Source organism: Macaca fascicularis, chromosome 1 (genome assembly GCF_037993035.2).
Source record: "Macaca fascicularis isolate 582-1 chromosome 1, T2T-MFA8v1.1".
NCBI classification, from domain to species: Eukaryota; Metazoa; Chordata; class Mammalia; order Primates; family Cercopithecidae; genus Macaca; species Macaca fascicularis.
Genome location: NC_088375.1, coordinates 134,772,308 through 134,799,540, shown reverse-complemented (window position 1 = coordinate 134,799,540; position 27,233 = coordinate 134,772,308). Strand labels below are relative to the sequence as shown.

The window sequence follows — 27,233 nt, the reverse complement described above, 5'->3', positions numbered from 1 at the left end:
AGGAGTCCTTTCCTCTGCTTGTTTTTGTCAGCCTTGTCAAAGATCAGATGGTTGTAGGTGTTCCATTGATCTATATGTCTGTTTTTGTACCAGTACTATGCTGTTTTCATTACTCTAGCTTTGTAGTATAGTTTGAGGTTGGGTAGTGTAATGACTCTAGTTTTGCCCTTTTTGCTTAGGATTGCTTTGGCTATCCAGGATCTCTTTTATTTCCATATGAATTTTAGAATAGTTTTCTCTAATTCGGTTAAAAATGACATTGGTAATTTGATAGGAATAGTGTTAAATCTGTACATTGCTTTGGGCAGTATGGCCATTTGAAAAATATTGATACTTTCAATCCATGAGTATAGAATGTTTTTCCATTTATTTGTGTTGTCTCTGATTTCTTTCATCAGTGTTTTGTAGTTCTCCTAGCAAAGATCTTTTGCCTCCTTGGTTAGCTATATTCGTAAGTATTTCATTTTCTCTGTGACTATTGTAAATGGGGTTGTGTCTTAATTTGATTCTCAGCCTGGCCGTTACTGGTATACAGAAATGCTACTTATTTCTGTGCGTTGACTGCATACTGAAATATGACTAAGATCATTTATCAGTTCTTACAGTTCTTATAGACTTTTGGTGAAGTCTTTAGGATTTCCTAAACATAGAATCATATTTTCAGTGAAGGGAGATAGTTTGACTTTCTATTTGAATGACTTTTATTTCTTTCTCTTGTCTGATTTCTCTGGTTAGGATTTCCCATCTTTGTATATATCAAGCCATCCACGAGATAGACTGGTGTCTCCAACTCCAGCCCCACAGAGTTCATTCTAGCCTTCCCCTCTTGCTTACCTGTAACCTCCCACTCCAATCGTGATACCCACCATCAACCACCCATTTACTTATTTGTTCAACTTACTTAGGTCAGCTCTTTTCCACTCACACCCTTTAGTGCAATTATGTTGTATATTTGTAGTACAACTTTAGATTCATTTGCTTCCTTAAGATCTCTGATATTCAAGCTGATCTTTACAGTTTGCATACATTCAAGTTCACTGCATGTGATGTGCAGTTCTATGGACTTTAAAAAATGCAGTTATGCACTCATCAACCCAGTATCATGTAGAATAGTTCCACCACCCTAACCTGTTCCTGCATGTCCCCTTTGTAGTCAACCACTCCTCCAATCCACCAACCCTTGGCAACCACTGACCTATTTTCTGTCTATACTTTTGCCTTTCCAGAATGTCATATGAATGAAATAATACAATATGTAGCCTTTAGGATCTGGCTTCTCCCCCTTAGTAAAATGCATTTAAGATTCATCATGTTGCTGTAGGAATCAATTGCTCATTCTTTTTTTATTGCGGAGTAGTGTACTATGGAATGTATATACCACAGTTTGTCTATCCATTCCCCTGCTGAAAGATATCTTCATTGTTTCCAGTTTTTAGTAATTATGAATAAAGCTGTTCTAAACATTTATGTGCAGGTTTTTGTATGAATATAAATTTTCAACTCACTTGAGAAATACCTAGGAGTATCACTTCTGGGTCATATGGTAAGTGTATGTTTAACTTTATGAGAAACTGGCAAACTGCTTTCCAGAGGCTTTTAAAAAATATTACAGCATAGACTGCAGATTGAAAAGCAGTCTTAAATCAGTTCAACCATAAAATTCAATATAGCATTAAGCATTAATAGTTTATCAACATAATGTTTAAAACTATTCTAGTTAAAAGCTCCTCTAAAAATGTCAACAATTGTGGGTAACTGGAAGATCTCAGGCCAATTATTCATCTGTGAATAGTGCTGTATTACTCACAAACAAAAATTACTAGGTTAAATTCGTCTTTGTTTTGAGGATGTGTAGCCAGCGTAGCTAGTTCATGTGAGTAAACTAATATCAGACAAAGAAGATGGTAATTCTCTACAAAGCACATTAAAATTCTGCAAATGTTAATGAACACTTGTTTGAATTACTTTAAAGCATCATGCCTCTCAAATATAACAGTACCAGACAACTAATTTTCAGAAAAATTACATGATGGTCTCTCAGACTCATTAGCGAAACTCATCTTTTGTATATCGTATATCTTAAATGGTACCTTTTCCATTGACCTCTGATTCATGTAGAATTACTCCAAAATTATTTGAAAGTTATCTTTATACTATCCTCAAACTTCTTCATTAAGTTCAATCATACACTTTCTTAAGAAATTTTCTAAATACTTTTGCTAAAATGTAAGCTAAGTTGTCAGCTCTTCAAAAAGAAGCTTGTTTCTTTTATTTCTTTACTTTCTCTACAGCTCCAGAAAGTCAGAAGACAATTAGTAGGCATTTTCAACATTTTCATTTACAACTCAATGTGTAATTTATGTACAACTTTTCTTTTATCCTCTCCCCAGAAAGAGAAGATAGAAAAGTAGGTTATCAATAAATAAATAAAATGCATTTTTATGTTCTGATTACCTCCTCTGTCTATGATGCTATATGCAGTTTCTGAACAGCTGAGCTAATTATGAACTCAAATTCTCCTTCCTTTATTCAAATAAATATCTCCCACTCTTGTCTTTGGTTCTTCTCTCAAAAATTCTAGAGCTTTTCTGTGCCTGAAAATATCATGCAGACTAATTTTTTTAATTTAACTTGAACTTTTATTCTTTACAAACCTATTAATGGATACAAACTATCAATCTTTATAGCAAGCTATCTTCAATGTAGATTAGTTTTAAAAATGGGGAGAGGTAATTATTTCTCTGTATTCAGGATCCAGGACCAACTTCAAGGTATGCAATCTGTGTAGCTGCATAGGGGCCTCACTTGGTTTAATGCTCTGAAATTAATAATTCTTTAACAAATTTAAATTCACTGCTGAGTAGCGTACCACTGAGTATACATACCACAGATTGTTTATCCTTCCCCTACTGAAAGACATCTCCATTGCTTCCAGTTTTTACTGATTTTGAACAAAGCTGCTCTTTATTCAATAAATAAACTGCAGCAATAATCACTAAAAACTGGAAACATTTTCATTTTTCACTGGGTCCCACAAGTTATGTAGCTAGCCAGTCACGTCAAGACCATATTTCAATCACTAATCAAAGCACTTCAAGGGCTTTCTGTAGAACAGTGCATACTTTTCCTTCTAACAGGATCATAGCCTCCTGAATTAGCCAGCTTTGTTCTGCAAATACTACAGTTCTACAAATTCCTTTTTCCTTCTTTGTCAGAAATGAGGGAGGGGTGGGGGATAAGTGGGAAGGGATATTATACTTGAAAATCGTCTTTGCAGTTTTTATATTCAGTAGACCCTCTCTAATGGCTCAGATAAATAAGGCTTATTATTTAGGGGTACATCTAGTAATCCCACCCCTATTTCCCAATAAACTCCATATTTTCTGTTCCAGGACCTGAAATCAGAGGGAACAAGGTATGATGGACGAAATTTGGCATTAGATAGATATGGTACAAATCTCATTTTTACCACTCCCCAGGTTTTTTATCATGGAGAAATTAAACACTGAGGCAAAGGTTTTTATTGTATATATTTATGGGGGACAAAGTAATGTTCTGATATACGTATGATATGCAGAATTATTAAATAAACCTAATTTACTATCAATCACCTCAAATACTTATCACTTTTTGTGATGAGGACATTTGAAATTTACTCTTAGCAATTTTGAAAGATACATTATTATTAACTATAGTCATTGGATTGTGGAGTATATCTCAAAACATTTATTCCTCCTGTCAAAAAATTAAAAGTTCATGCCCTGTGACCAACATTTCCCACAACCCCAGCCTCTGATAACCACCATTCTACTCTCTGCTTCTAGGAGTTTGACTTTTTCAGATTCCACATATAAGTGAGATCATGTGGCATTTGTCCTTCTGTGCCTAGCTTATTTCACTCAACACAATGTCCTCCAGGTTCATCCATATTGTGGATGACATGTTGCAAATGACAGGATTTCCTTCTCTTCTAAGACTCAGTGGTATTCCATTGGGCATACAGACAACCTTTTAAAAATTCATTCATCCATTGATGGTCAGGTTTTTTTTAATTTAAAAATAGACAATGGGCTGGCACAGTGGCTCACGCCTGTAATCCCAGCACTTTGAGAGGCCAAGGCGGTTGGATCACGAGGTCAGGAGTTTGAGACCAGCCTGACCAAGAGGGTGAAACCCCGTCTCTACTAAAAAAAATACAACAAATTAGCCAGGTTTGGTGGCGGGTGCCTGTAATCCCAGCTATTCGGGAGGCTGAGGCAGAGAATTGCTTGAACCCGGGAGGTGGAGGTTGCAGTGAGCCACGGTTGCACCACTGCACTCCAGCCTGGGTGACAGATTGAGACTAAGTCTAAAAAAATAAATAAATAAAAATAGACAATGACACTTTTCCACAGATTTTTGTAAGAACTTTTTTTGGAAGTTGAATCCCTGAATAGACCAATAGCAGGTTCTGAAATTGAGGCAATAATTAATAGCCTACCAACCAAAAAAAGTCCAGGACCAGATGGATTCACAGCTGAATTCTACCAGAGGTACAAGGAGGAGTTGGTACCATTCCTTCTGAAACTATTCCAATCAGTAGAAAAAGAGGGAATCCTCCCTAACTCATTTTATGAGGCCAACATCATCCTGATACCAAAGCCTGGCAGAGACACAACAAGAAAAGAGAATTTTAGACCAATATCCCTGATGAACATCAATGCAAAAATCCTCAATAAAATACTGGCAAACCGGATTCAGCAACACATCAAAAAGCTTATCCACCATGATCAAGTTGGCTTCATCCCTGGGATGCAAGGCTGGTTCAACATACGCAAATCAATAAACATAATCCAGCATATAAACAGAACCAAAGACAAGAACCACATGATTATCTCAATAGATGCAGAAAAGGCTTTTGACAAAATTCAACAGCCCTTCATGCTAAAAACTCTCAATAAATTCGGTATTGATGGAACGTACCTCAAAATAATAAGAGCTATTTATGACAGACCCACAGCCAATATCATACTGAATGGGCAAAAACTGGAAAAATTCCCTTTGAAAACTGGCACAAGACAGGGATGCCCTCTCTCACCACTCCTATTCAACATAGTGTTGGAAGTTCTGGCTAGGGCAATCAAGAAAGAGAAAGAAATAAAGGGTATTCAATTATGAAAAGAAGAAGTCAAATTGTCTCTCTTTGCAGATGACATGATTGTATATTTAGAAAACCCCATTGTCTCGGCCCAAAATCTCCTTAAGCTGATAAGCAACTTCAGCAAAGTCTCAGGATACAAAATTAATGTGCAAAAATCACAAGCATTCTTATACACCAGTAACAGATAAACAGAGAGCCAAATCATGAATGAACTTCCATTCACAATTGCTTCAAAGAGAATAAAATACCTAGGAATCCATCTTACAAGGGATGTAAAGGACCTCTTCAAGGAGAACTACAAACCACTGCTCAGTGAAATAAAAGAGGACACAAACAAATGGAAGAACATACCATGCTCATGGATAGGAAGAATCAATATCGTGAAATGGCCATACTGCCCAAGGTTATTTATAGATTCAATGCCATCCCCATCAAGCTACCAATGAGTTTCTTCACAGAATTGGAAAAAACTGCTTTAAACTTCATATGGGACCAAAAAAGAGCCCGCATTTCCAAGACAATCCTAAGTCAAAAGAACAAAGCTGGAGGCATCACGCTACCTGACTTCAAACTATACTACAAGGCTACAGTAACCAAAACAGCATGGTACTGGTACCAAAACAGACATATAGACCAATGGAACAGAACAGAGTCCTCAGAAATAATACCACACATCTACAGCCAAACAAACATCTACAGCCATTTGTTTATCTTTGACAAACCTGAGAGAAACAAGAAATGGGGAAAGGATTCCCTATTTAATAAATGGTGCTGGGAAAATTGGCTAGCCATAAGTAGAAAGCTGAAACTGGATCCTTTCCTTACTCCTTATACGAAAATTAATTCAAGATGGATTAGAGACTTAAATGTTAGACCTAATACCATAAAAATCCTAGAGGAAAACCTAGGTAGTACCATTCAGGACATAGGCATGGGCAAAGACTTCATGTCTAAAACACCAAAAGCAATGGCAGCAAAAGCCAAAATTGACAAATGGGATCTCATTAAACTAAAGAGCTTCTGCACAGCAAAAGAAACTACCATCAGAGTGAACAGGCAACCTACAGAATGGGAGAAAATTTTTGCAATCTACTCATCTGACAAAGGGCTAATATCCAGAACCTACAAAGAATTCAAACAAATTTACAAGAAAAAAACAAACAACCCCATCAAAAAGTGGGCAAAGGATATGAACAGACATTTCTCAAAAGAAGACATTCATACAGCCAACAGACACATGAAAAAATGCTCATCATCACTGGCCATCAGAGAAATGCAAATCAAAACCACAATGAGATACCATCTCACACCAGTTAGAATGGCAATCATTAAAAAGTCAGGAAACAACAGGTGCTGGAGAGGATGTGGAGAAATAGGAACACTTTTACACTGTTGGTGGGATTGTAAACTAGTTCAACCATTATGGAAAACAGTATGGCGATTCCTCAAGGATCTAGAACTAGATGTACCATATGACCCAGCCATCCCATTACTGGGTATATACCCAAAGGATTATAAATCATGCTGCTATAAAGACACATGCACACGTATGTTTATTGCGGCACTATTCACAATAGCAAAGACTTGGAATCAACCCAAATGTCCATCAGTGACAGACTGGATTAAGAAAATGTGGCACATATACACCATGGAATACTGTGCAGCCATAAAAAAGGATGAGTTTGTGTCCTTTGTAGGGACATGGATGCAGCTGGAAACCATCATTCTTAGCAAACTATCACAAGAACAGAAAACCAAACACCGCATGTTCTCACTCATAGGTGGGAACTGAACAATGAGATCACTTGGACTTGGGAAGGGGAACATCACACACCGGGGCCTATCATGGGGAGGGGGGAGGGGGGAGGGATTGCATTGGGAGTTATACCTGATGTAAATGACGAGTTGATGGGCGTTGACGAGTTGATGGGTGCAGCACACCAACATGGCACAAGTATACATATGTAACAAACCTGCACATTATGCACATGTACCCTAGAACTTAAAGTATAATAATAATAATAAATAAATTTTTAAAAAAAAGAACTTTTTTTGAAAACTAAAAAAGGTATATGCTCAATAAAATTACTATGGAACTATTTCCTCTATAAAAATACACACCCTTGAGCGAGTAACACTGTAAAGACTCCTTAGGCTTCCTCCCCTTGGACCCTTCAGAGCTCTTCAGTTCAGGGCTCTTTTCTATGTCATCATGTTGACACCAAACTTTCATTACATGTATTTGTGTCCTGGTTGAAAAACACAAAGGGATAAAGAATAAGTGCCAGCATATATCACTGTTCCTTACATTTGGCAGATCCTTATTAAATTGTTGAGATAGGAATGAAAGGAAAATGGGGAGTGCATCAAAAATAACCTTTATTCATCGTTTTTCAAGAGCTAGCCCAGTTGCATCACCAAAGGCCTAAAAGCCCACAGCTCTCCTTCTAGGTTTGATTGTTCCAGGTTTCTCCTTCTTCTTACTATTTAAGATACTAGAAGTTAAAAGAAAGTTTCTTAATCTAAGTTTTGCTTATAAATCTTTACTTTTGTTTGTGAAAAAAATCTATTTTTAATTCATCATCTTCCCTTGAACACCAATAATATGGTTTACTTCAGAAGAAATATTATATATTTTCAATGCTTGATACTGAAGAAATCAGGCTACAAATTGTTTCATGCAATTATCATCACTAAAAGACATGACCAAATTCCAAAGGGATGTCTTCATGGAGTACATTCCATATAAAATCTTCTCAGAGTATTTATAATTGTTTTAGTTGATGAAGGTAATAAGTAATCTAGATGCTTTATCAAATTCCATTAAAACTCAACTTGCCACAGTCACTTACGTATTGAAACTCTGACTCAATGGCTTTATTTGGATATGTTTGACTGTTGACATTGGCCCTTGAGAAGAAATACGTTAAACAGATTGGTATGCCAGGGTGCAGTCTTGCAGCCAGCCCTCTCACCTTCCTCGAAAATTTCAACTCCCTTAAAGCCAGTTAGAAGATTAGTTTATCCTGTAAGACTCTGATAAAAGTTTTAAAGCCATAATAGGTCATTTAATCTATTTTTCAAATCTGTTTTTCAAATTTTTGTTCATTTTAATATGACTCTGTATTACTTTCCAGAATAATGGCTTCAGTTCTACTACTTAATAAACCTGTATTTCCCATTACAATTGCCTTTGAATTTTAGACTTAGTACCTTTGGAATTACCTCATTCATCCCCTTTGTTTCACAATACAGAAAACTGAAAACAGATAATTTAAGTAATTTGCTCAACCCTTGCAGCATGTTAATGGCAGAGCTCAGGCTAGACCTGAGGAGTCTTCTAACTCCTGGACCTAGTGCTCTTTTCAATGGGAAGTGAAACTACTCTTAAGCTTATTATACCTGTCTGTGGCTCCATGCTCACTTCCATGAGAATTTACTGTCAGGGAAGCAAGAGACTCAAATATGGATGAGAACCTTAGATATAATGAAAATATTTATGTTTATCATATCTGTAAATTATTGCCCACACTTAAAGATTAGGAAAATAAAATTTTTGAAGTATGGAAATTTCCCCCATACAGATGTAGCACTTTTAGAATATCACATGTCTAAACATCAAGAGAGTACAAGACCAGGGAGCCGATATTAACTGTCACACACATGAAAGAGCACACAGCAAAGTAATTTCCTGATGGGTGCACCAAATTGGCAAGGTTTAAACTTCCTTTCCTCATGTCTTCGCCATCTCATCAATGTTCTAGATATGCATTTATTCAACTATGTTTTTTCTTACCAAAACAGAAATGCACATGGCATAGTCTTGAGATCTTCCTGGAAACCCATAGAGCTAATCCTAGATATGGCAGTGTGTGCAGCACCAGGCCCAAGGAAATTCATCGAAATGTTTAAAATGCTAGGCTCACCAGGCATGGTGGCTCACATCTGTAATCCCAGCTACTCAGGGGGCTGAGCTGGGAGGAGAGCTTGAACCAAGGAGTTCAAGGTTATAGTAAGCTATGATTGCACTGCACTCCTGCCTGGACCACAGAGTGAGACCTCATCTCTAAAAAAAAGGAAAAGAAGAGGAAAAAAAAATGAAAGGAAAGAAAATGCTACAGAGTCAGGGAGACATTGATTCAGTGCCAGACTGTCTTCAAGAGTAGTTTGTGTCTTCCCTTCCCAATTGCCTGTCCTGCAAACTTTGGGCTTCATTATCAGACGGGGAAATAGCCTCATACAAATTGTGTACTCAGCTCCCACAATTGCACAAGGTTAAAGCTCTAAAATAAATAAATCCTTTTATACTATGTGTGTGTATTGATTTTTATATATTAAGGGATATACACACACACACACAATCAGTGAGCACCTAAAGGACTTCGAGGAAACTGCTAGCAAAAGCCTGATGTGCTTTAGTTTAAGCAGGCTTTGAATGAGAGTTTAAAAGAAAGTAAGTGACTAAACTTTGACCCATTCAGACAATAGAGTATTAATTGGTGCTAAAACGAAATGAACTATCAACCCACGAAAAGGCATAGAGGAACCTTAAATGCATATTACTAAGTGAAAGAAGCCAATCTGAAAGGGCTACATACTGTGTGATTCCAACTATATGACATTCTGGGAAAGGCAAAACTATGGTGACAGTAAAAAGATCAGTGGTTTCCAAGCACTAAGGAGAGGAGGGATGAATGGGCAGAGCACAAAGAATTTTTAAGGTAGTGAAAGTACTCCTTATGATACTGTAATGGTGGATACATGCCACTATACATTTGTCCAAACCTGCAAAATGTGTAACACCAATAATGAACCCTAATGTAAACTGTGGATTTGGGGTCATAATGATGTGTCAATGGAGGTTCACTGATTGCAACAAATATACCACTCTGGTGCTGGAGGTTGATAGTCGGGGAAGCTGTGGATTTGTGGCAGCAGTGAGTTTATGGGAAATCTCAACTTTCTACCCAATTTTGCTGTGAACCTAAAACTGCTCTAAAAATAAAGTCTATTTTAAAAAGAAAATTGTGAGAAAATGTTATGAAAAGCTGGAGGAAATGGTTTCCTTTTTATATAGTGGCAGAAAATTTAGTAGCATTGTTGCTTATAGTAATGGACAAAGTAAAAACATGTACCCGATGGACTAGATGATCAAGCCTCAGGAGATTTCCAGGCAGGGTGCTAAAAGTGCCACCTGGCTTTTTTTTGCTGCTTACAGTAAAATGTGAGAGGAATTATGAGATGAAGAAAAAAATTAGATGTAAAGAATCCAGGACTTGCTGAGTTCAAAAATAAAACTGTTTCTCATTCTCAGCACTTCCAAGATTCTCAAATTAAGAAATTACTTCAGAGCAAAAACCAAATCCAGTGGAGAACTATTGAATCCTTTGCTAAAACCTTAGAAAGATCTAATACAGCCCCTGAGAAAACCATTCAGTCAGACAAAAGGCCTTCTAAGATTCCAAAAGTAAGCCTAACAAATTCACTCCTTTAAAGAAAAATCCCTCTCAGACTCTTAAAGGGGATGTTTCTCAGTCATCTTGCAGGAAGATCATGGTAAAGAGGGTACCTCTTGAAAAAAAAAAAAAAAAGTATATGTGTGACTTTCATCTAATGGACTGGTCTATAAATCTGTTCATTTTAAAATACAAAATTGTTTTAAAGAATTATATCTTCTTGGATTTAAAGGAACTGAAACAGTACAAAATGAGAAGGCTTTAGTTCCCTAAACCTCTATGGGCAAGAAGTAGGTTTAGAAAACCTCTCATCTGCAGATACAGGCCATTTCTAATGAGAAAGGAAGGAAGACTCAGAAGATAGAACGAGGTTGGGCATGGTGGCTCACGCCTGTAATCCCAGCACTTTGGGAGGCTGAGGTGGGCGGATCACCTGAGGTCAGGAGTTTGAGACCAGCCTGGCCAAAGTGGTAAAGCCCTATCTCTACTAAAAATACAAAAATCAGTTGGGCGTGGTGGTGGGCACCTATAATCCCAGCTACTTGGGAGGCTGAGGCAGGAGAATCACTTGAACCCAGGAGGTGGAGGTTGCAGTAAGCCGAGATCATGCCACTGTACTCCAGCCCGGACAACAGAGCAAGACTCCATCTCAAAAAAATTAAATAAATAAAAACAAAAAATGAAGATAGAACCAAGAACTCAGAGAGCAGAGATAAGAACGTTAAAGAATCACTCTAAGGCAGCAGGATTGAGCCTGAATTAAGCACTTGGCAACATGTGCCTGGTTGGATTTCAGAACTGCCGTGGACCAGTGACTGCCATGTGACTCCTATTCTCTCCCTTTCTGAAAAAGTGGAATGCTACTACCCTACACCTTTCCTGTAATTTAGGGGTGCTGCTTGTATGAGGAACAGATAACTCATCTCCATAGTTCACAGGTCTCCAGATCTAGAGGATCAATATTCAAGGAGCTATACCCAGATCTGATTTAGGTGATCCAATCCCGGACTTTCAGCTGATACTGTAATGGCATGAGACTTGGTGGCCTTGAGGAAGGAGATAAGTATATATTTTTAAGTAGGAGGAACATGTATCACTGGGGGCCAGAGGGTGGACCAGGGTATTCAGTCTCAAAAATGACCTCCAATGATCCTCCCCTCCATTTACTCATGCCCTTTTACAGTCCTCTTCTAAAGCATCACGGCTGCCCCTGTGTGACCAGTACAACAGGGCAAAAGTGACAATCTGTGACTTCTAAGACTTGGTCATAAGAAGCATTTCAGCTTTTGTCTTAGTATCTCAGTTCATTCACTTTAGGAAAAGTCAGCTATTTTACCATGAGGAGACTCAAACAATCTGTGGAGATTCCCATGGCGAGAGGAACTGGAGCCCCTGGCCAACAGTTACATAAGTAAGCTGCCTTGGAAGTGGATCTTACACCCCATATCAAGCCTTCAGATGATGGCAGCCCCACGTGACATCTGACCACAACATCACAAGATGCTCCTAAATGCTTGACCCACAAAACCAAAAGAGATAATAAACAATTATTACTAATTTAAGCCACTAAGTTTAAATTAGCAACCCACAGAGCAATAAATAACAAATATAGCATGGTTAAAAAGTTAAGAGATCATGGGGGAGAAAACTCTATCTACTATGATAGATAGCACCTCTCTGATATGATTAACAACACAGTCCAGGATACACAGGAAAGCAAATGACACCCAGAAGGAAGATCATGATTTTAATAGAGATGTTTTACATGAAGTCTATGTATTATGGGATATTCTGGCTTTCCCTAACCAAGGTACCAAAATGGCATATATTCCTATGGTTAGAAAAGTATGGTTGTGGTGATAGTCATTCATATGTTTTTTGTTTGTTCGTTTGTTTTGAGATGGAGTCTCACTCTGTTGACAGGCTAGAATGCAGTGGTGTAATCTCGGCTCACTGCAACCTTCACCTCCTGGGTTCAAGAGATTCTCCTGCCTCAACCTCCTGAGTAGCTGGGACTACAAGCACATGCCGCCACGCACAGCTAATTTTTGTATTTTTAGTAGAGACAGGGTTTCACCATGTTGGCCAATGTGGTCTTGATCTCTTGACCTCATGATTTGCCCACTTCGGCCTCCCAAAGTGCTAGGATTACAGGCATGACAGTCATCCATATTTTTATGAACAAATACTCTGAATAATTATATGGTGTTTATATATTTATTCTCACCTACATTACATTTAATTCTCACATTAACCCTATGAGATGGCTATTACAGATGAAGAAACTGTGACCTGAAAATTTTGCCTAAGGTCACAGTGAGAAAACGGCCGAGCCAGGATTGAAATTCAGGTCTTCTGATTCAGTGCATGGCTTTCCTTCCTTTGGTCACAGTTTCCCTGTGGTGGACACAGAAGAAATGCTAAGTCCTGCAATTCAACCTTCTCAGAAGGTAAATCCTCCTTATGGAGGGCATGGGTGTCTCAGGGAAGAAAGGTAGAATGTGGATAGTGGGAGGAGAGGGCTTATTCCTCTCAAGGGCCACAGAATAAATCATAAGCAAAGCTTCAAGTGGGAGGCGCAGCATATTTAGGAAACAAAAATGAGACTGCTTGGATCCAACAAAAGATCCAAAGTTGACCCTAAAAGAACTAGAGGTGAGGTAAGTTGGAGGCTGATGTGAGGAATGAGCTGGACATTGTATGTAATGGAAAGTCACTGGAGATTTCAGACAAGGCAGTGACCCACAGAACTGTATATTCACAGAGATAAGACCCTCTTCCAGAGTCTAGCAGAAATACTGGCATACCTCTTTTATCTTTCCAGTTAGTTGCTGGAAACAGCATCTGCCCTAGTAGGAATCTAGCATTTTTCTCCTAAAAGTAGTATCCCATCGTAACCCTGAATTGTGCAAGAATTCCAGGAGCTTTGAGAGTTCAGTTCAGGGCTCCTTTGTTCTTCCAAAAGCTAGGAAAAGGGGGAGAATGGAAGTTCCCCATTCAACTAGCATCATAGCAATGGTTCATAATCGCAGAGTTCCTCCACCACCTATGAGACAATTGTTCACTGCTAAGGTGATGCCCATACTGGACCACATCACAGGCGAGGCCACACAGCCTCCCATACTCTCATTTCAAGCTTATTTCTCTTTAATTTCCACATGCTTCACTGTTTCCAACCAGGGCAGCTGGATCCAAGAGGGCATCCACCACACACTGTTTGGAATCAGTCACCGCCCTCCTTCGACTCTTAGCTCATGTGTGGAACTGAATCCCTAGCCATTCAGCCCTTCCCTTGAGTGGAGGCCAATAGGACTTATCCCACCAGGTAGTTCTGAGAATTAAGTGTGTCCGTATATGTAAAGGATCTGCACTGTCTGGTGCATAGCAAGTTCTCCCTAAATGTTATTGTTGCTATTATTTTACATTTGAGAATGCCTACAGAGTGGTGAAAAACTTCTCAGAGGTACAAGCTAAGCATACTATTGTTTTCAAAATGATTTCTGGCTCTTAATAGCACCCTAGAACTAAAATTTGGTCACTGACCCTTTCCTATAGCAAACACTGAGCACCATCAAAAAAGCAAATACCTATGCTTAGGTAGTGATTAAAGGTGAGAATGAATGAATCCGGATTTCCAATCCACACTAAGCTATATGTGTTATAAATAGGCCTTTGTAATAGAGTGAGCAAGTCAAAGCAGGGCAACTCTGTGTAGAAAAAGAAGACAAATTATTGTTTAAAAAAAAAATGATGGTTAATCCTCAGGAACTATCCTTTATGGAGGTCATTACTGCTACAGTGAGATGGTAATTAAAAAAAAAAAAAAGAAGTAGGCCCATTTCAAAGACAGCGTGTACAGTATAGAACACTGTGGCCTGAGTGATCACCCATCCAGATTTCTGTGTATAAAATATAAGTACAATTAAGATACTAAAAGTGTTTATAGGACTTAAAACTTTGCATACAAAGCCCTTTTCTTATCCTGTATTCCAAACTTTACCAAAACTCTGTACATTAAGTATATATTAATGAAACTAAAAAAGAGTATTACTTTATGCCCAGTTTCTCTGCCATTAAGAACTATAAAAGGTACTAGGATGGGAAAAATTTCCTCAGAAAAATCTGGATGGGTGAGCACTCAGGCCACAGTCTTCTATACTTTTCACACTGTCTTTGAAATGGGTCTGCTTTTTTTTTTTTTTTAATTACCATCTCATAGTAGCAGTAATGACCTCCACAAAGGATAGTTCCTGAGGATTAACCACTTGAAAGCGGGGAGGATTTTAGAGATATCAGCACTTCCTCCTCCTCTTTGGAAAATACCAGGCCCTTACTTAAACAGAACTGCCAAAGTAATTTGGTTTCTAATTAACCTCCACCCGCCCCTTTTACCTGTGCACTGAAACCACGGTGTAACTAAAAAACAGCATTCCCAATTCTTCCCCCCCTGTTTCCCAAGTCTGTTCTGCATCACCAAAACAGCGATATATAGTGCTGAGAAAACTTGAACCAAATCATCATCACTTCTCTTTTATGAAGAATTTATTTTCCTTCGTTGGAGATTTTAAGTAACATATCATGACTCTTTTCTGCAGATGTTTCACCAGGTTTCAATAATAAAGCTGCCTTGGTAACGAAGAAAGCAATACTATAATCCAGTGTGACCATGGGTGTCTATCAGTCATATGGAAACAAAGAGGAACCCTCTGGAAAATAAAACAAAATGTAGTGAGTTCCCTGTGCAGGTAATTTGCCTCCAGGCCCCTAATCCCCCTCTGAGAGAGCATTGCACTGCCTGGGTACTGGGTCTAGCACCTGTTGCTCTATGGCTCCACAGTACTCACTGCAAGATTCATGTGACTGAGGTCATCCATCCTCCCACACTCTAGCTATGGCGACTGACCAGTTACAAAGCAGGGGTGACTAACGAAGAACGGAAGGCCCCATGTTTCAGAAGGCGTTTTAAATTTCAGGAAAATATCTGTGTGCTGGAAAGGAAATGCTGGGGTCCTGCACCTGATGAGCAGCTGATCACGCTCTCAATGTCGTCATTATGGTGTGTCATCTAAGGGACAGAATTGAAATAGCTAGACTCTCTGGAACCAAAGGGTCAGACCCAGGCAAAATTAGCTCAGCTTGCTATATGGGTAATGACTGTAATCCTTTGCACTCCCTGGAGTGCTTTATGGTCAAGGATCTCGGGGAGAGTTTGCCAACAATTAATCTCAGTAGAGGCCTGTGGGTTTCAGGACAAATCATACTACTCATTTACCTCTTTCTCGTCCATAGCATGCTCTCACATGGAGCTGCCTGCAAGGACTGAGTCTATCAAAACATATGCAGTAATATTCCACCTTTTAACAAGTGATCCTATTGAGGATTCAGTGGTCTGTGCTGAGTCCGAAAGTGGAAAATCACATAGCAGAGCTGGCCATGAAGCAATGCCTTGACCAAGAGTGGGAAGTGCACCAGCATCTTGCCACCAAACTGCCCACCAGCCCCAATTAGGGGCTTGAAATCCACACACCCAGAAAGCGGGTCTGAGACAGAACTGCCTTCTGTGAAATGTGCTGTAAGCAGAATACTATTTTAGGTTCAAATCATAGTCCTGTGACTACAAAAAGAGAGAGAGAGAGAGATTAACGAAACAAAAGGGATAATTCCACAAGCATGGTGAAAATGGCACAATTTTATCAGGAAAGTTATCATCAGTAGTTTTTATCGCCTGAAAAGAGACTCACAGAATCACAAGATTTTAGAGCAGGGAGAGGTCTTAGATAAAATCTAGATCAATTTTTTTATTTTACAGAAATAAAAATGTAGTCTAATATATTTTCCCCAACAACTCACCAGTTAAGAATAGGCAGCCAGGCACGGTGGCTCACACCTATAATTCCAGCACTTTGGGAGGCCGAGGTGGGCAGATCACGAGGTCAGGAGATCAAGACCATCCTGGCCAACATGGTGAAACCATGTCTCTACTAAAAATACAAAAATTAGCTGGGCATGGTGGTGCGTGGCTGTAATCCCAGCTACTTGGGAGACTAAGGCAAGAGAATTGTTTGAACCTGGGAGGTGGAGGTTGTGGTGAGCCGAGATAGCACCACTGTAATCCAGCCTGGCAACAGAGCGAGACTCTGTCTTTAAATAAATAAATAAATAAATAAATAAAAGAAGAGGCAGGCTTCCATTTGAAGGGGAGGAAGCCAGGCAGATCTGGGGAGTGCATAAGGCACTTCTTGAGGAGGGCAGACCTCTGTGGGATTCCCCATGAGCAAACCCAATTGTAGGATCAAGATGCTGAAAAGAGAAATGGGAGTGCTGGAAGGGCAAATAGAAGCAAAGCAAACGTGACATTGCTTCACTTCCCAAGTTCTACTAGACTTTAAATTCCGACCAGGTATGGTGGCTCACGCCTGTAATCCCAGCACTTTCGGAGGGCAAGATGAGTGGATCACTTGAGGACAGGATTTGGAGACCAGCCCAGCCAACATAGTAAAACCTCTTCTCTACTAAAAATACAAAAATTTAGCTGGTGTGGTGGCACATGCCTGTGATCCCAGCTAAGCAGGAGGCTGACGCATGAGAATTGCTTGAACCTGGGAGACAGGTTATAGTGAGCTAAGATTGGAACACTGCACTCCAGCCTGGGAAACAGAGCAAGACCTTGTTGCAAAAAAAAAAAGAAAGAAAAAAAGAAAGAAAGAGAGAGAGGGAGAGAGAAAGAAAGAAAGAAAGAAAGAGAGAGAGAGAGAGAGAAAGAAAGAAAGAAAGAAAGAAAGAAAGAAAGAAAGAAAGAAAGAAAGAAAGAAAGAAAGAAAGAAAGAAAGAAAGAAGAGAAGGAAGGAAGGAAGGAAGGAAGGAAGGAAGGAAGGAAGGAAGGAAGGAAGGAAGGAAGGAAGGAAGGGAGGGAGGGAGGGAGGGAGGGAGGGAGGGAGGGAGGGAGGGAGGCAGGGAGGGAGGGAGGGAGGGAGGGAGGGAGGGAGGGAGGAGAAAAAAATCTTAAATTCCACCACCTGCCCTGGAGGCTCACAAACAAAAATGGGAATCCTAAGGCTAAAATGAATTCAACAAATTAAAATCTGATTCTGAGTAAAACTGCCACATGCATTTCTGGGAAGCCTTGAAAGCACTCCTATAAAAGGTAGTAATAGACACTGCCCTTTGTCAAAGGCAGGTCTTTGTCCCATGTTCTCTCATAATAATGTTAAATAACACATGAGTGCATAGAGAATGAATGAAACCTCTCTTGGGAGGAGGCAGGAGGTCCTACAAGCTATTCCATTTGAGTTTAGAACAGTAAACTACATCGTTAAAATATGTGCTACTTGACAATTAATGAGTATCATTTTCTTTTTTTTTTTTTTTTTTTGAGACGGAGTCTCACGCTGTTGCCCAGGCTGGAGTGCAGTGGCGCGATCTCGGCTCACTGCAAGCTCCGCCTCCCGGGTTCCCGCCATTCTCCTGCCTCAGCCTCCTGAGTAGCTGGGACTACAGGCGCCCGCCACCGCGCCCGGCTAATTTTTTGTATTTTTAGTAGAGACGGGGTTTCACTGTGGTCTCGATCTCCTGACCTTGTGATCCGCCCGCCTCGGCCTCCCAAAGTGCTGGGATTACAGGCTTGAGCCACCGCGCCCGGCCATGAGTATCATTTTCTAAACTTTCTGAGAATGCTATAGTCTCACTGTGCTTCTCAAAATTCCTTTCACAGTTGGCTCTATGGAAGTTTACATTCTGCACTATTCTTAGCTCTCGCAGCTGGAGAATTCCGGGGAGTCCTCAATGCCAAATTCCAGGACACAAAGCTAATACCACTGTTTCAAACTTCCCTTTTTAAAATAAATGCATGATTTTAGAAGATTTTAGTTATCAAAAGAATGTTACTTTTAAGTGTAATGTAGACTAAAAGATTTTTCGATTGCAAAATCTTAAAATAACAACTATGTCAATGAAAGCTTACAATATGGGTGGTAGTGGGGATGATAATATATCTATTTTTTTAATAAGCATCAGATTTAATAAATGATTTCAGTATCAAAATTTCAAAGAAGATTGATATTTCACATAGTAGAACAATTTGGTCAATAAATTTAATAGATGGCCCTGAATGCATGTCTCAATTTCAGATTAATTCATTGATCAAATATTTACTGAGCACCTACTATGACCCAGAACTAAATGCTTATGAACAAAACAATCAAAAACCCCGGACTTTGTGGAGTTTACACTCTAGTGGGGAGAGACAGAGAGCAAAAAATAAACATTTTCTAAGGTGGACCTTTTTGATTTGAAAGGTACTTAGGTACTATGGACCCCACTGAAATGCTGGATGTTAACCCATATTATCGGGTGTGAAATCCAGAAGGGAATTCTTACACCAAGAGGGATCAGCAGTCCTTTTAGTCAAAGAATAGTAATTGTTTAACAAAAGCACTTCAAATGTGGCATAGCCTCAAAGTATGGCATATTCCAAAACTGCATTCATTATTTTCTTCTTCTCCCTATTTTTTCCTTTCTAGTGACAGCAACACCTGATAGCCAGTTGTTACAAAAATACAAACCTGGCAGTCAGGCTACACTCCTCTCCACTTTCCCATATGCATGTCCTAGGGCGCTGACATGCTCACAGTTCACTTTTCTGTCCCCACTGGGTCCTGATCCTCACGGATGCACCTCCATCACTTTTCCCTGGGATTCTTGGAGTAGTCAACAACCACCTGTTCTCCCTGACTCCAGCAGGCACTTCTTCCACCTCCTTTTCCTCACTGTTGCCCAATGATCTTTTTGAAATGTGATTGCATCTATTTCTTATTTAAAATTTTTCAGAGGTGTCAAGTGATTCTAGGCACAAACATTTGGGGGATGTTGTTGTTGTTGTTGTTGTTGTTGTTGTTGTTGTTGTTGTTGTTGTTTGAGACAGGATCTTGCTCAGTCACCCAGGCTGGAATACAGTGGCACAATCATGGCTTACTGTACCCTCAATTTCCCAGACTCAAGTGATCCTCTGGCCTCAGTCTCCCAAGTAGCTGGGACTACAGGTGTGTACCACTAAGCCCAACTAATTTTCTTTTAATTTTTTGCAGAGACAGAGTCTCACTATGTTGCCCAGGCAGGTCTTAAACTCCTGAGCTCAAATGATCCTCCTGCCTCAGCCTCCCAAAATATTGAGTTTACAGATGTGAGCCACCATGCCTGGCCTAGGATTTGTTTTCTTTTTCAATTGAGAATTTTTTTAGTCAAGGTAATACAGATACAAGTTTAACATTTTAAATATTACCAAAGGGTAATTTTTTGTCATTGAAACTTAAGGGTCATTTTCATGAAATGTAAGTTTTTCATTCATCCCAGTTCCCCAGGACTCAAAGAATAAACAAATAAATAAAAATAAATATGTTAAAAATAAAAAAATATATATGGTATATTAGATGGTGACAAGCATTATGCAAAAACAGAACAGGGTAGGAAGATCAGGGTGGAGATGCCACACAAATTTAAATAGTGTTTCCTGGGTGTACCTCATTAGGAAGGGACATTGGAGAAGGCTTAGAGCAAGTGAAGAGGGAGCGTGCTCCAGGCAAAAGCCCTGTTCCTGTGCGAAGGCCCTGAAGTAGAATATGCCAGCTTTTGTGAATAGGAAGGGAAAGGTACTAGGGAAAAATTCATAGATTACTGGGGGCTCAGTTTGTCCAGGATTTTGTTGGCCACTGTTAGTACTTTGGCTTTTGCTTTGTTGAAATAAAAGGTAACAAGCAAGAATGGAATCGGGGGATCAATTAGGGCGTAAGTGACAATGATTCGCTTGTACCAGGGTGTTCATAGTAGAGATGATGAGAATGGATCAGACGAAGTGTATAGCTTAAAGATAGAGCAAATGCGATTTTCTGACTAATTGGATATGGAGCATGAAAGAAAGAGAAGATTAAAGGGTAACTCTAAGAATTTGACCTAGAACAATTAAAAAAGTAATATTGCCGGCTGGGCACGTTGCTCACGCCTGTAATCCCAGCACTTTGAGAGACTGAGGCGGGCGGATCATGAGGTCAGACATTCGCGATCAGCCTGGCCAACATAGCGAAACCCCGTCTCTACTAAAAACACAAAAAATTAGCCAGGTGCGGTGGCGGGTGCCTGTAATTCCAGCTACTCAAGAGGCTGAGGCAGGAGAATCGCTTGAACCCCTGAGGCAGAGGTTGCAGTGAGCCAAGATCGTGCCATTGCACTCCAGCCTGGGTGACAAGAGTGAAACTCCATCTCAAAAAAAAAATAGGTAATATTGCCATCAGCTGAGATGGGACAGCTGGGGGTGAAATATTACGAAGTTAGAGATCAGATGTTCCATTTTTGATATATTAAGTTCGAGACACTGATTGGCTCTTCTAGGGGAAATCTCAAGAAGTTGGTGGTAAGAGAAAACTGGTTCAAAGAGTTTTGCTGCAAGGGAAGGCCCAGGAATTGGGTAGTAACTGGCAGGGATGATGGAGTCAGCAGAAAACTTTGGTTTTTATTGCATTAAGATAGGAAATCTAACAATATAGTTGCATATTGGTGATAATGTTCCAAAAACGTGAAAAAATGATGAAGCAGGAGAGAGCAGAACTGCTGGAAAAATGATCTTTAGTAGGTAAGAAAGGATGGGATCTAGCACACAAGTGAAAAGATGACCTTTCTCTCTAAGAAGAAACAATAGAAATAAACACTGATGTTAGATTTTATGGATGCAGACACTGGTAGATGATAAATACGGTGGCTGGATTCTGGAGAATTTTTTCAGTTGTGATTGAAGATAATGGAGGAAGTGTTGAGGTTTTATGAGAGCTGTGAAAATAAAAAATTAACTAGAAAAGTGGGGCTGGGCATGGTGACTCATACCTGCAATCCCAGTACTTGGGAGGCTGAGCTGGGAGGATTGTTTAAGCACAGGAGTCAGAGACCAGCCTGGGGAACATAATGAGACCCTGTCTCTACAAAAAAAAAAAAAAAAAATTAATTAGCCAGGCATGGTGGCACACACCTGTAGTCCCAGCTACTTGGGAGGCTAAGGCCAAAGGATGGCTTGAGTCCAGGGGTGGAAGACACAGTGAGCTATGCACTTCAGCCTGTGTGACAGATAGAGACTGTGTCACCAAAAAAAAAAAGTGGGAAAGTCAATGGAAACATAATTTCCTGGCAGCATTAAGGATGACACATAAAGCAGCAGAGGCCCACTTGAAGTAGGTAGTGATTAATTTACATGGGACAAACCTACACAAATTGTACAGAGAGGCAAGATTTTCTGTTTTCTTTAGTCCTATTCAGATTCATTGGCGCAGGTATATAGTAGACAGAGAGGGAGACTTAACTTGTGGCTTTGTCAAGGAAGAAAACCGAAGCCAAAAAATGCAAGGAATTGAGGGTGACCACAAGGGAGTAACTAGAATGGTTGATAATTGAATTTAAGTTTGATCAGTAGGGAAAAGAAGATGTCAAGAAGATGACAGATAGTTCAAAAAAAAAAAAAACAAAAAGATGTCAGACAGGTCCTACAGGTAGTAGGATCAATGAATTGTCAATCTAGGTAGGTTCAAATTGTTGGGATCATGGTTCTGGAAGGAGTGAGCTAGAAGAAAGGGAAGGTGGCCATAGGACGAGAAGAGATTATGGAAAGGTTGCAATTATGAGTAATGACAAAACTCAGGACAATAATCTTTTTATTTACACAGAGAAAGTTGCTGTAGAGAAGAAAAATAGAGTGTGAGCAGAAGAAAATGACAATGGATTAGACACAGAACTGCTGACAGGCTTGGCAGCTTTTCAGGAGGAGGCTACTAAGTAGCTTCTTTGGGCATTTTGTGGGTGTGGAGAAAACAATGACAGGTGGCAGCTAGTGTAAGAACAGGAAACTAGGAAGAGCTCATTTCTCAAAAGGAACTGCCTGCAATGACTTCAACAATTAGAGGTATATTGGGCTTATAACACTTCTCTTTTAAAATGCATTTAGTGTATCAGTCATCTATGCTGCAGTGTGAATTGTCATAATTAGACTATTCCAGTGTTCTCTGATCTCAAACTAAGATCTGTGCAATGAGAATGTGGGAGCCTTGAGTAGAAATATGGAAAAAGGGCATAAGAAACTTTGAATGATGTCCATGGCAGCATTATTCATAACAATCAAAAAGTGGAGATAACCCAAATGTCCCTTAACTGATGAATAAATAAGTGGTATAGCCACACAAATGAAATATTATTTGGCAATACAAATATATGAAGTTCTGATATATGCTAGAACATGGGTGAACTTTAAAAACATTATGCTAAATAAAAGTCTGACACAAAGGCCATATATTGTATAATTCTATTCATATGAAATGCCCACGATAGGCAAATTCATAGAGATGCAAAGTAGAATAATGGCTTCCTAGGGTTATGGGTATAGTCAGATGGGGAGACAGATAAGGGGCACAGGGTTTATTTGGGGGGTGATTAAAATGTTCTAAAATTGATTGTTGTGATGGATGTACAACTCTGTGAAGATACTAAAAACCACTCAATTATATACTTTAAATGGGTGAGTTGTATGATGTGAAATATATCTCAATAAAGCTTTGTTTAAAAAAAAAAAAAGAAACTCTGAATGGGTTCAGGTGAGCTTTGGACAGCTGCAAGCATCATTCAATAGACTACAAGAAAGAAGAATTCAGAAAACACTAAAAGAAACTCTATTTTTCATGAAATGTGACCTAGAGCCCTGCTGATAAGTCATACACCCAAGTGTCTCTTAAATCAACCCCAGCATCATCTTGGGCCTTTCTGTCCAAGGTTGCTAATGCCTCCCCAGCAGAAACACACACTGACCAAGCCAACCTAGAGTTTTTGGAGCACAGGGATTAGGGTTCAGTCTCTAGATCCAGGCAGAAATGGTTGATATTCTCACTCTGCTGCAGGTTCTGTGTCTGTGTGACTTCAGGCAATTCACCTTATTGCCCTTAGTCCCAATATCCGATGGAAATAATACAAGTACCTGTCTTACAGTATCGCTGTAAGAATTAAATGATATAAAAAAGGCAAAGCACTTCCTGCAGAATCTGGCAATAAGTGACTGCTTAGTTATTATCACTATAAAATGTTAGGAATATAAAGAGGGATGGCTAGAGATTCCAATATATTTTATGGTACATACTCCAGCACTCCCCATGTATGCCCTTCCAGAGGAGCCAAAATGGAAAGAAGGGGACTGCATTCAAGAGAAGTATGTTTTCCCACTTTCCTCTCTCCCCATTTGGCACTTACCCTGTGACAAATATTCCTGTCTTTGGGTGAAAGCTGTTCTTGCTATCAAGAAGAAATGAGAATGTTGTAGGAGCAGCTGCATTTCCACCCAAATACCAGACCCAATGCAGAAGAACTGCTGTGTCATTACCCTTTTGTGAAATGATTCCCACCCGATGCCATCAAATCGCCTTTGTAAACCTTTAGAAAAAATTCTCCAAAAATGTATCTTATGAGTTTGGCATTAACAGTTAAACAAGCTGTTACTTCCAGATGACTAGAACATTTTCTGAACTTGTAGACCTCATGTACTAGCAGGCAGACAGATATCCAGATACATTTGAAACCTCAATTTATTAAGGGATATCATAAAAGTAGATACAATGTGCTATGGAGACACACACGAGAGAATGATTTGTTCTATGAGTAAAGGGAGGCTTCGGACAGGAGATGTCCTCTCATCAGGCCTTGGAAGAATGAAAAGACGTTCTAAAGCTAGGGAGAAAAAGAGAACCTGAGTAGGGTCACAGATGTATTTCATATCAGGGAGTGGTTAGTAAACTGGGGAGAGTACGGAGGGTAGCTAGATGAGCACAGGCTACAAAAGACTTTGACTGCCAGGCCAAAAGTTTGAGACCAGCTTGGCCCATCTCTATTAAAAATACAAAAAGAAAAAAAAAAATTTAGCCGGGCATAGTGGCGGGTGCCTGTAATCCCAACTACTAGGGGAGCTAAGGCAGGAGAATTGCTTGAACCCATGAGGCAGAGGTTGCAGTGAGCCAAGATCATGCCATTGCACTCCAGCCTGGGCGACAGAACGAGACTCTTGTCTCAGAAAAAAAGGTTTGCACTTCATTTTGTAATTAAAGGGAAAAGCCAACAATCTTGTGACAAAGACTGCTGGTACTTCCCCCCAGTATCATTTTGCTGAGCACATGACCAGGGAGAATGAAGACTCTATTCCAGTCTCCCTTGGACAAATGAAAAGTTGACAGCAGAGGCAGTACAGACCCCTGGGGGAGGATGATATTCCATACGCCAGAACGCATGGTTATCTATCTCCCTTCTAGCAAAGGCCAATCTCTACACCTTCTCTGGGAGATGCACTCCTCTCATCTTCTTAGCTATCCCTTATTTCTCTTACAAAATGAACTGTTTGCCTTTCATGGGATCATTACTACATATTTACAAGTCTCTTCCAATATCTGCACTCGTTGAAAACAAGAACATTACATACCCACTTCTAGCACTGCCCCCATCCCTGCTCCCATAAAGAGCCAGATTTCTTGAGTTTTAAATACATGTTTACCCCACTATCTCATTTTCCAATCTCCCTTTAGCCTATTACTATCTTCCGAACTCAATATGTCACTAAAACTAAAGAAAGAAAGAAATCACCGGAGACTTTCATGTTGCCAATACGCTTCTCTACGTTTCTGCTCTCTTCTCATTGGACACGGTTGTCTCATTTGATCCCTGCTGTCACACCTTCTCATTTTGCACACGTTTCTGGCTCTCCTCCTACCTTTCTAGCTGCTCCTACTGTCTCCTTCTCCTTTGCCTGACCTGTTAGTGTTAGAGTTCCTCAGAGCTGAGTCCTGGACACTTTCGTCTTTCTCTACATAGTTTCCCCAAAAATGATCATAACTACTTCCTTGGCTTTAAATACCTTCCATAAATGATGACAACTCCAAGACTGATATCTCCAGCCCAACTCCTTTCTCTGAGTTTCTCTCCAGTGTATCCACCTCCATGTGAATGTCTCAGGTACTTCAAACTTATCATGTCCAAAACTACAACTTCAATTTATAAGCAAAACAAAACCAAACAATGCCTGTCCTTCAATCTATGATTCTCCTTCACTGAAGATAAAATTCTAGATGTTAAGCCTCCCTTCAAGAAAACCTGCTTTGAAGGTATGATTGACTGACAGCCTCCAGGAACCCACCTTCAGATCCGTCCAGGTGTTCACTCATGAGACTAGGGGAGGCAATGCTTCCTCTGGCTGCTCCCGGAATGACTAAATGCAGTAGGAGAACTAGAGCCAAGTGGTTCCATCATGGGACTTCTCTAATGGGCAACCTTGGTTCGGGAACTCCCCATAAGCCTATCCAAAACTTTCTCAAAACTGCAGAGGTCTGAAACTCTTCCGACACAATCCTTCCTTTCTCCCGCTTCTCTTTTCACAGGTAGCAGACCTGCATCACAGTCTAACATCTCCCCACCTATCCATGCTATGTCTCCATAAATACTGGTGAATAAATGAATCCAAAATGAACAAAAGCACCTAATTCAAACACTCCTCTAAATCAGCATCACTTTTAAAAGGGCCTTTACAATTTTTCTGTTGTGGAGCTGTATTTTCTATTTAATTCTGAGGGGAGGAGAAGGACCGGGTGGCCTCCAGGGCAAACCCCCAATGGATATCTCCTAAAGCATCGCAGGAGGGGGCAAGAGGACAGCAACTGACTACTATCTCAACATCTAGTGGAAATGGATTGGATTCAAGGGTACAAATAATTATCACTCTTGCAAGGTTCACTCCAGAATCTAACTACACATGGAAATGGTTAAAATGAATAAAGAAGGAATGTCCAGCAAATTGATTTGACAGTGAAGACATGGGGTAGGATATATTTTCTGAGGAGGCTGATGGCTCTTCCATAGGTGGGAATTACCTAAGTTAATTCTCTTTTCTCATAGCTAACCTCTACAAAGGGCTGAGATGACTTCTTTGGTGGGAAGCCATCAACAAGACATAAGTACGTATGGAATTACTGAAAGCAAAGCAGCTTTTCATTAGGAAGAAAATTCGATTATCTCTGAAATAGCTATGTACACAACTAAAGCCTGCCTATTAAAGTCATGAGTCTCGTTTTTGTAAAGTACCACCAATTACCTGGAGGCAATTTCCCCTAGTTGTGAGATATTTACTGTGATTCTTAAAAGGAAAGAAACTCTTCCCTACGCCCAATTTGCAAGCTTATTAAATGTTTACATGGCAAGGGAAAAAAAAGGTTTGCCTAATTTAGAAGGAGCAAATAAAAACCAAATAAGTATTATATTTAGCTGAACCTCATAGGCCTATAACTAAGAAAAGGGGAATCTAATTCAGAAGGAACCCTGAGTTTTTAGCTTGAGACAATTCAAATGTTATCTCCTCAAAGGCCTTCCTTGACTTCTCAGTCTAAATTAACTGCACATCTCACTACCACCACCACCCCTAACCAGTAACTCTATTAACAAAGTCCCGCTTTGTTTTCTTCATAGCACTTACCATGATCTAAGACTCTGTTTGCTTCTATCGCCTCTTCCATCACTGAAGGCTAAAACCCAAGAGGGCAGAGACAGCTTCCATGTTGCTCAATTCCATCACCATCTCCTTGTACAGT

General features: G+C 39.8%; 1 long non-coding RNA gene across 1 annotated transcript; it reads right to left on the bottom strand.

Moving 5' to 3' along the window:
* Window positions 1-15,124: 15,124 nt before the first annotated feature.
* On the bottom strand, window positions 15,125-27,233 carry LOC135968690 (uncharacterized). The gene is made up of 2 exons (XR_010583633.1): window positions 27,119-27,233; window positions 15,125-15,302 (listed from the first exon to the last, which is right to left on the bottom strand). It is a non-coding gene; the product is annotated as an uncharacterized lncRNA (long non-coding RNA).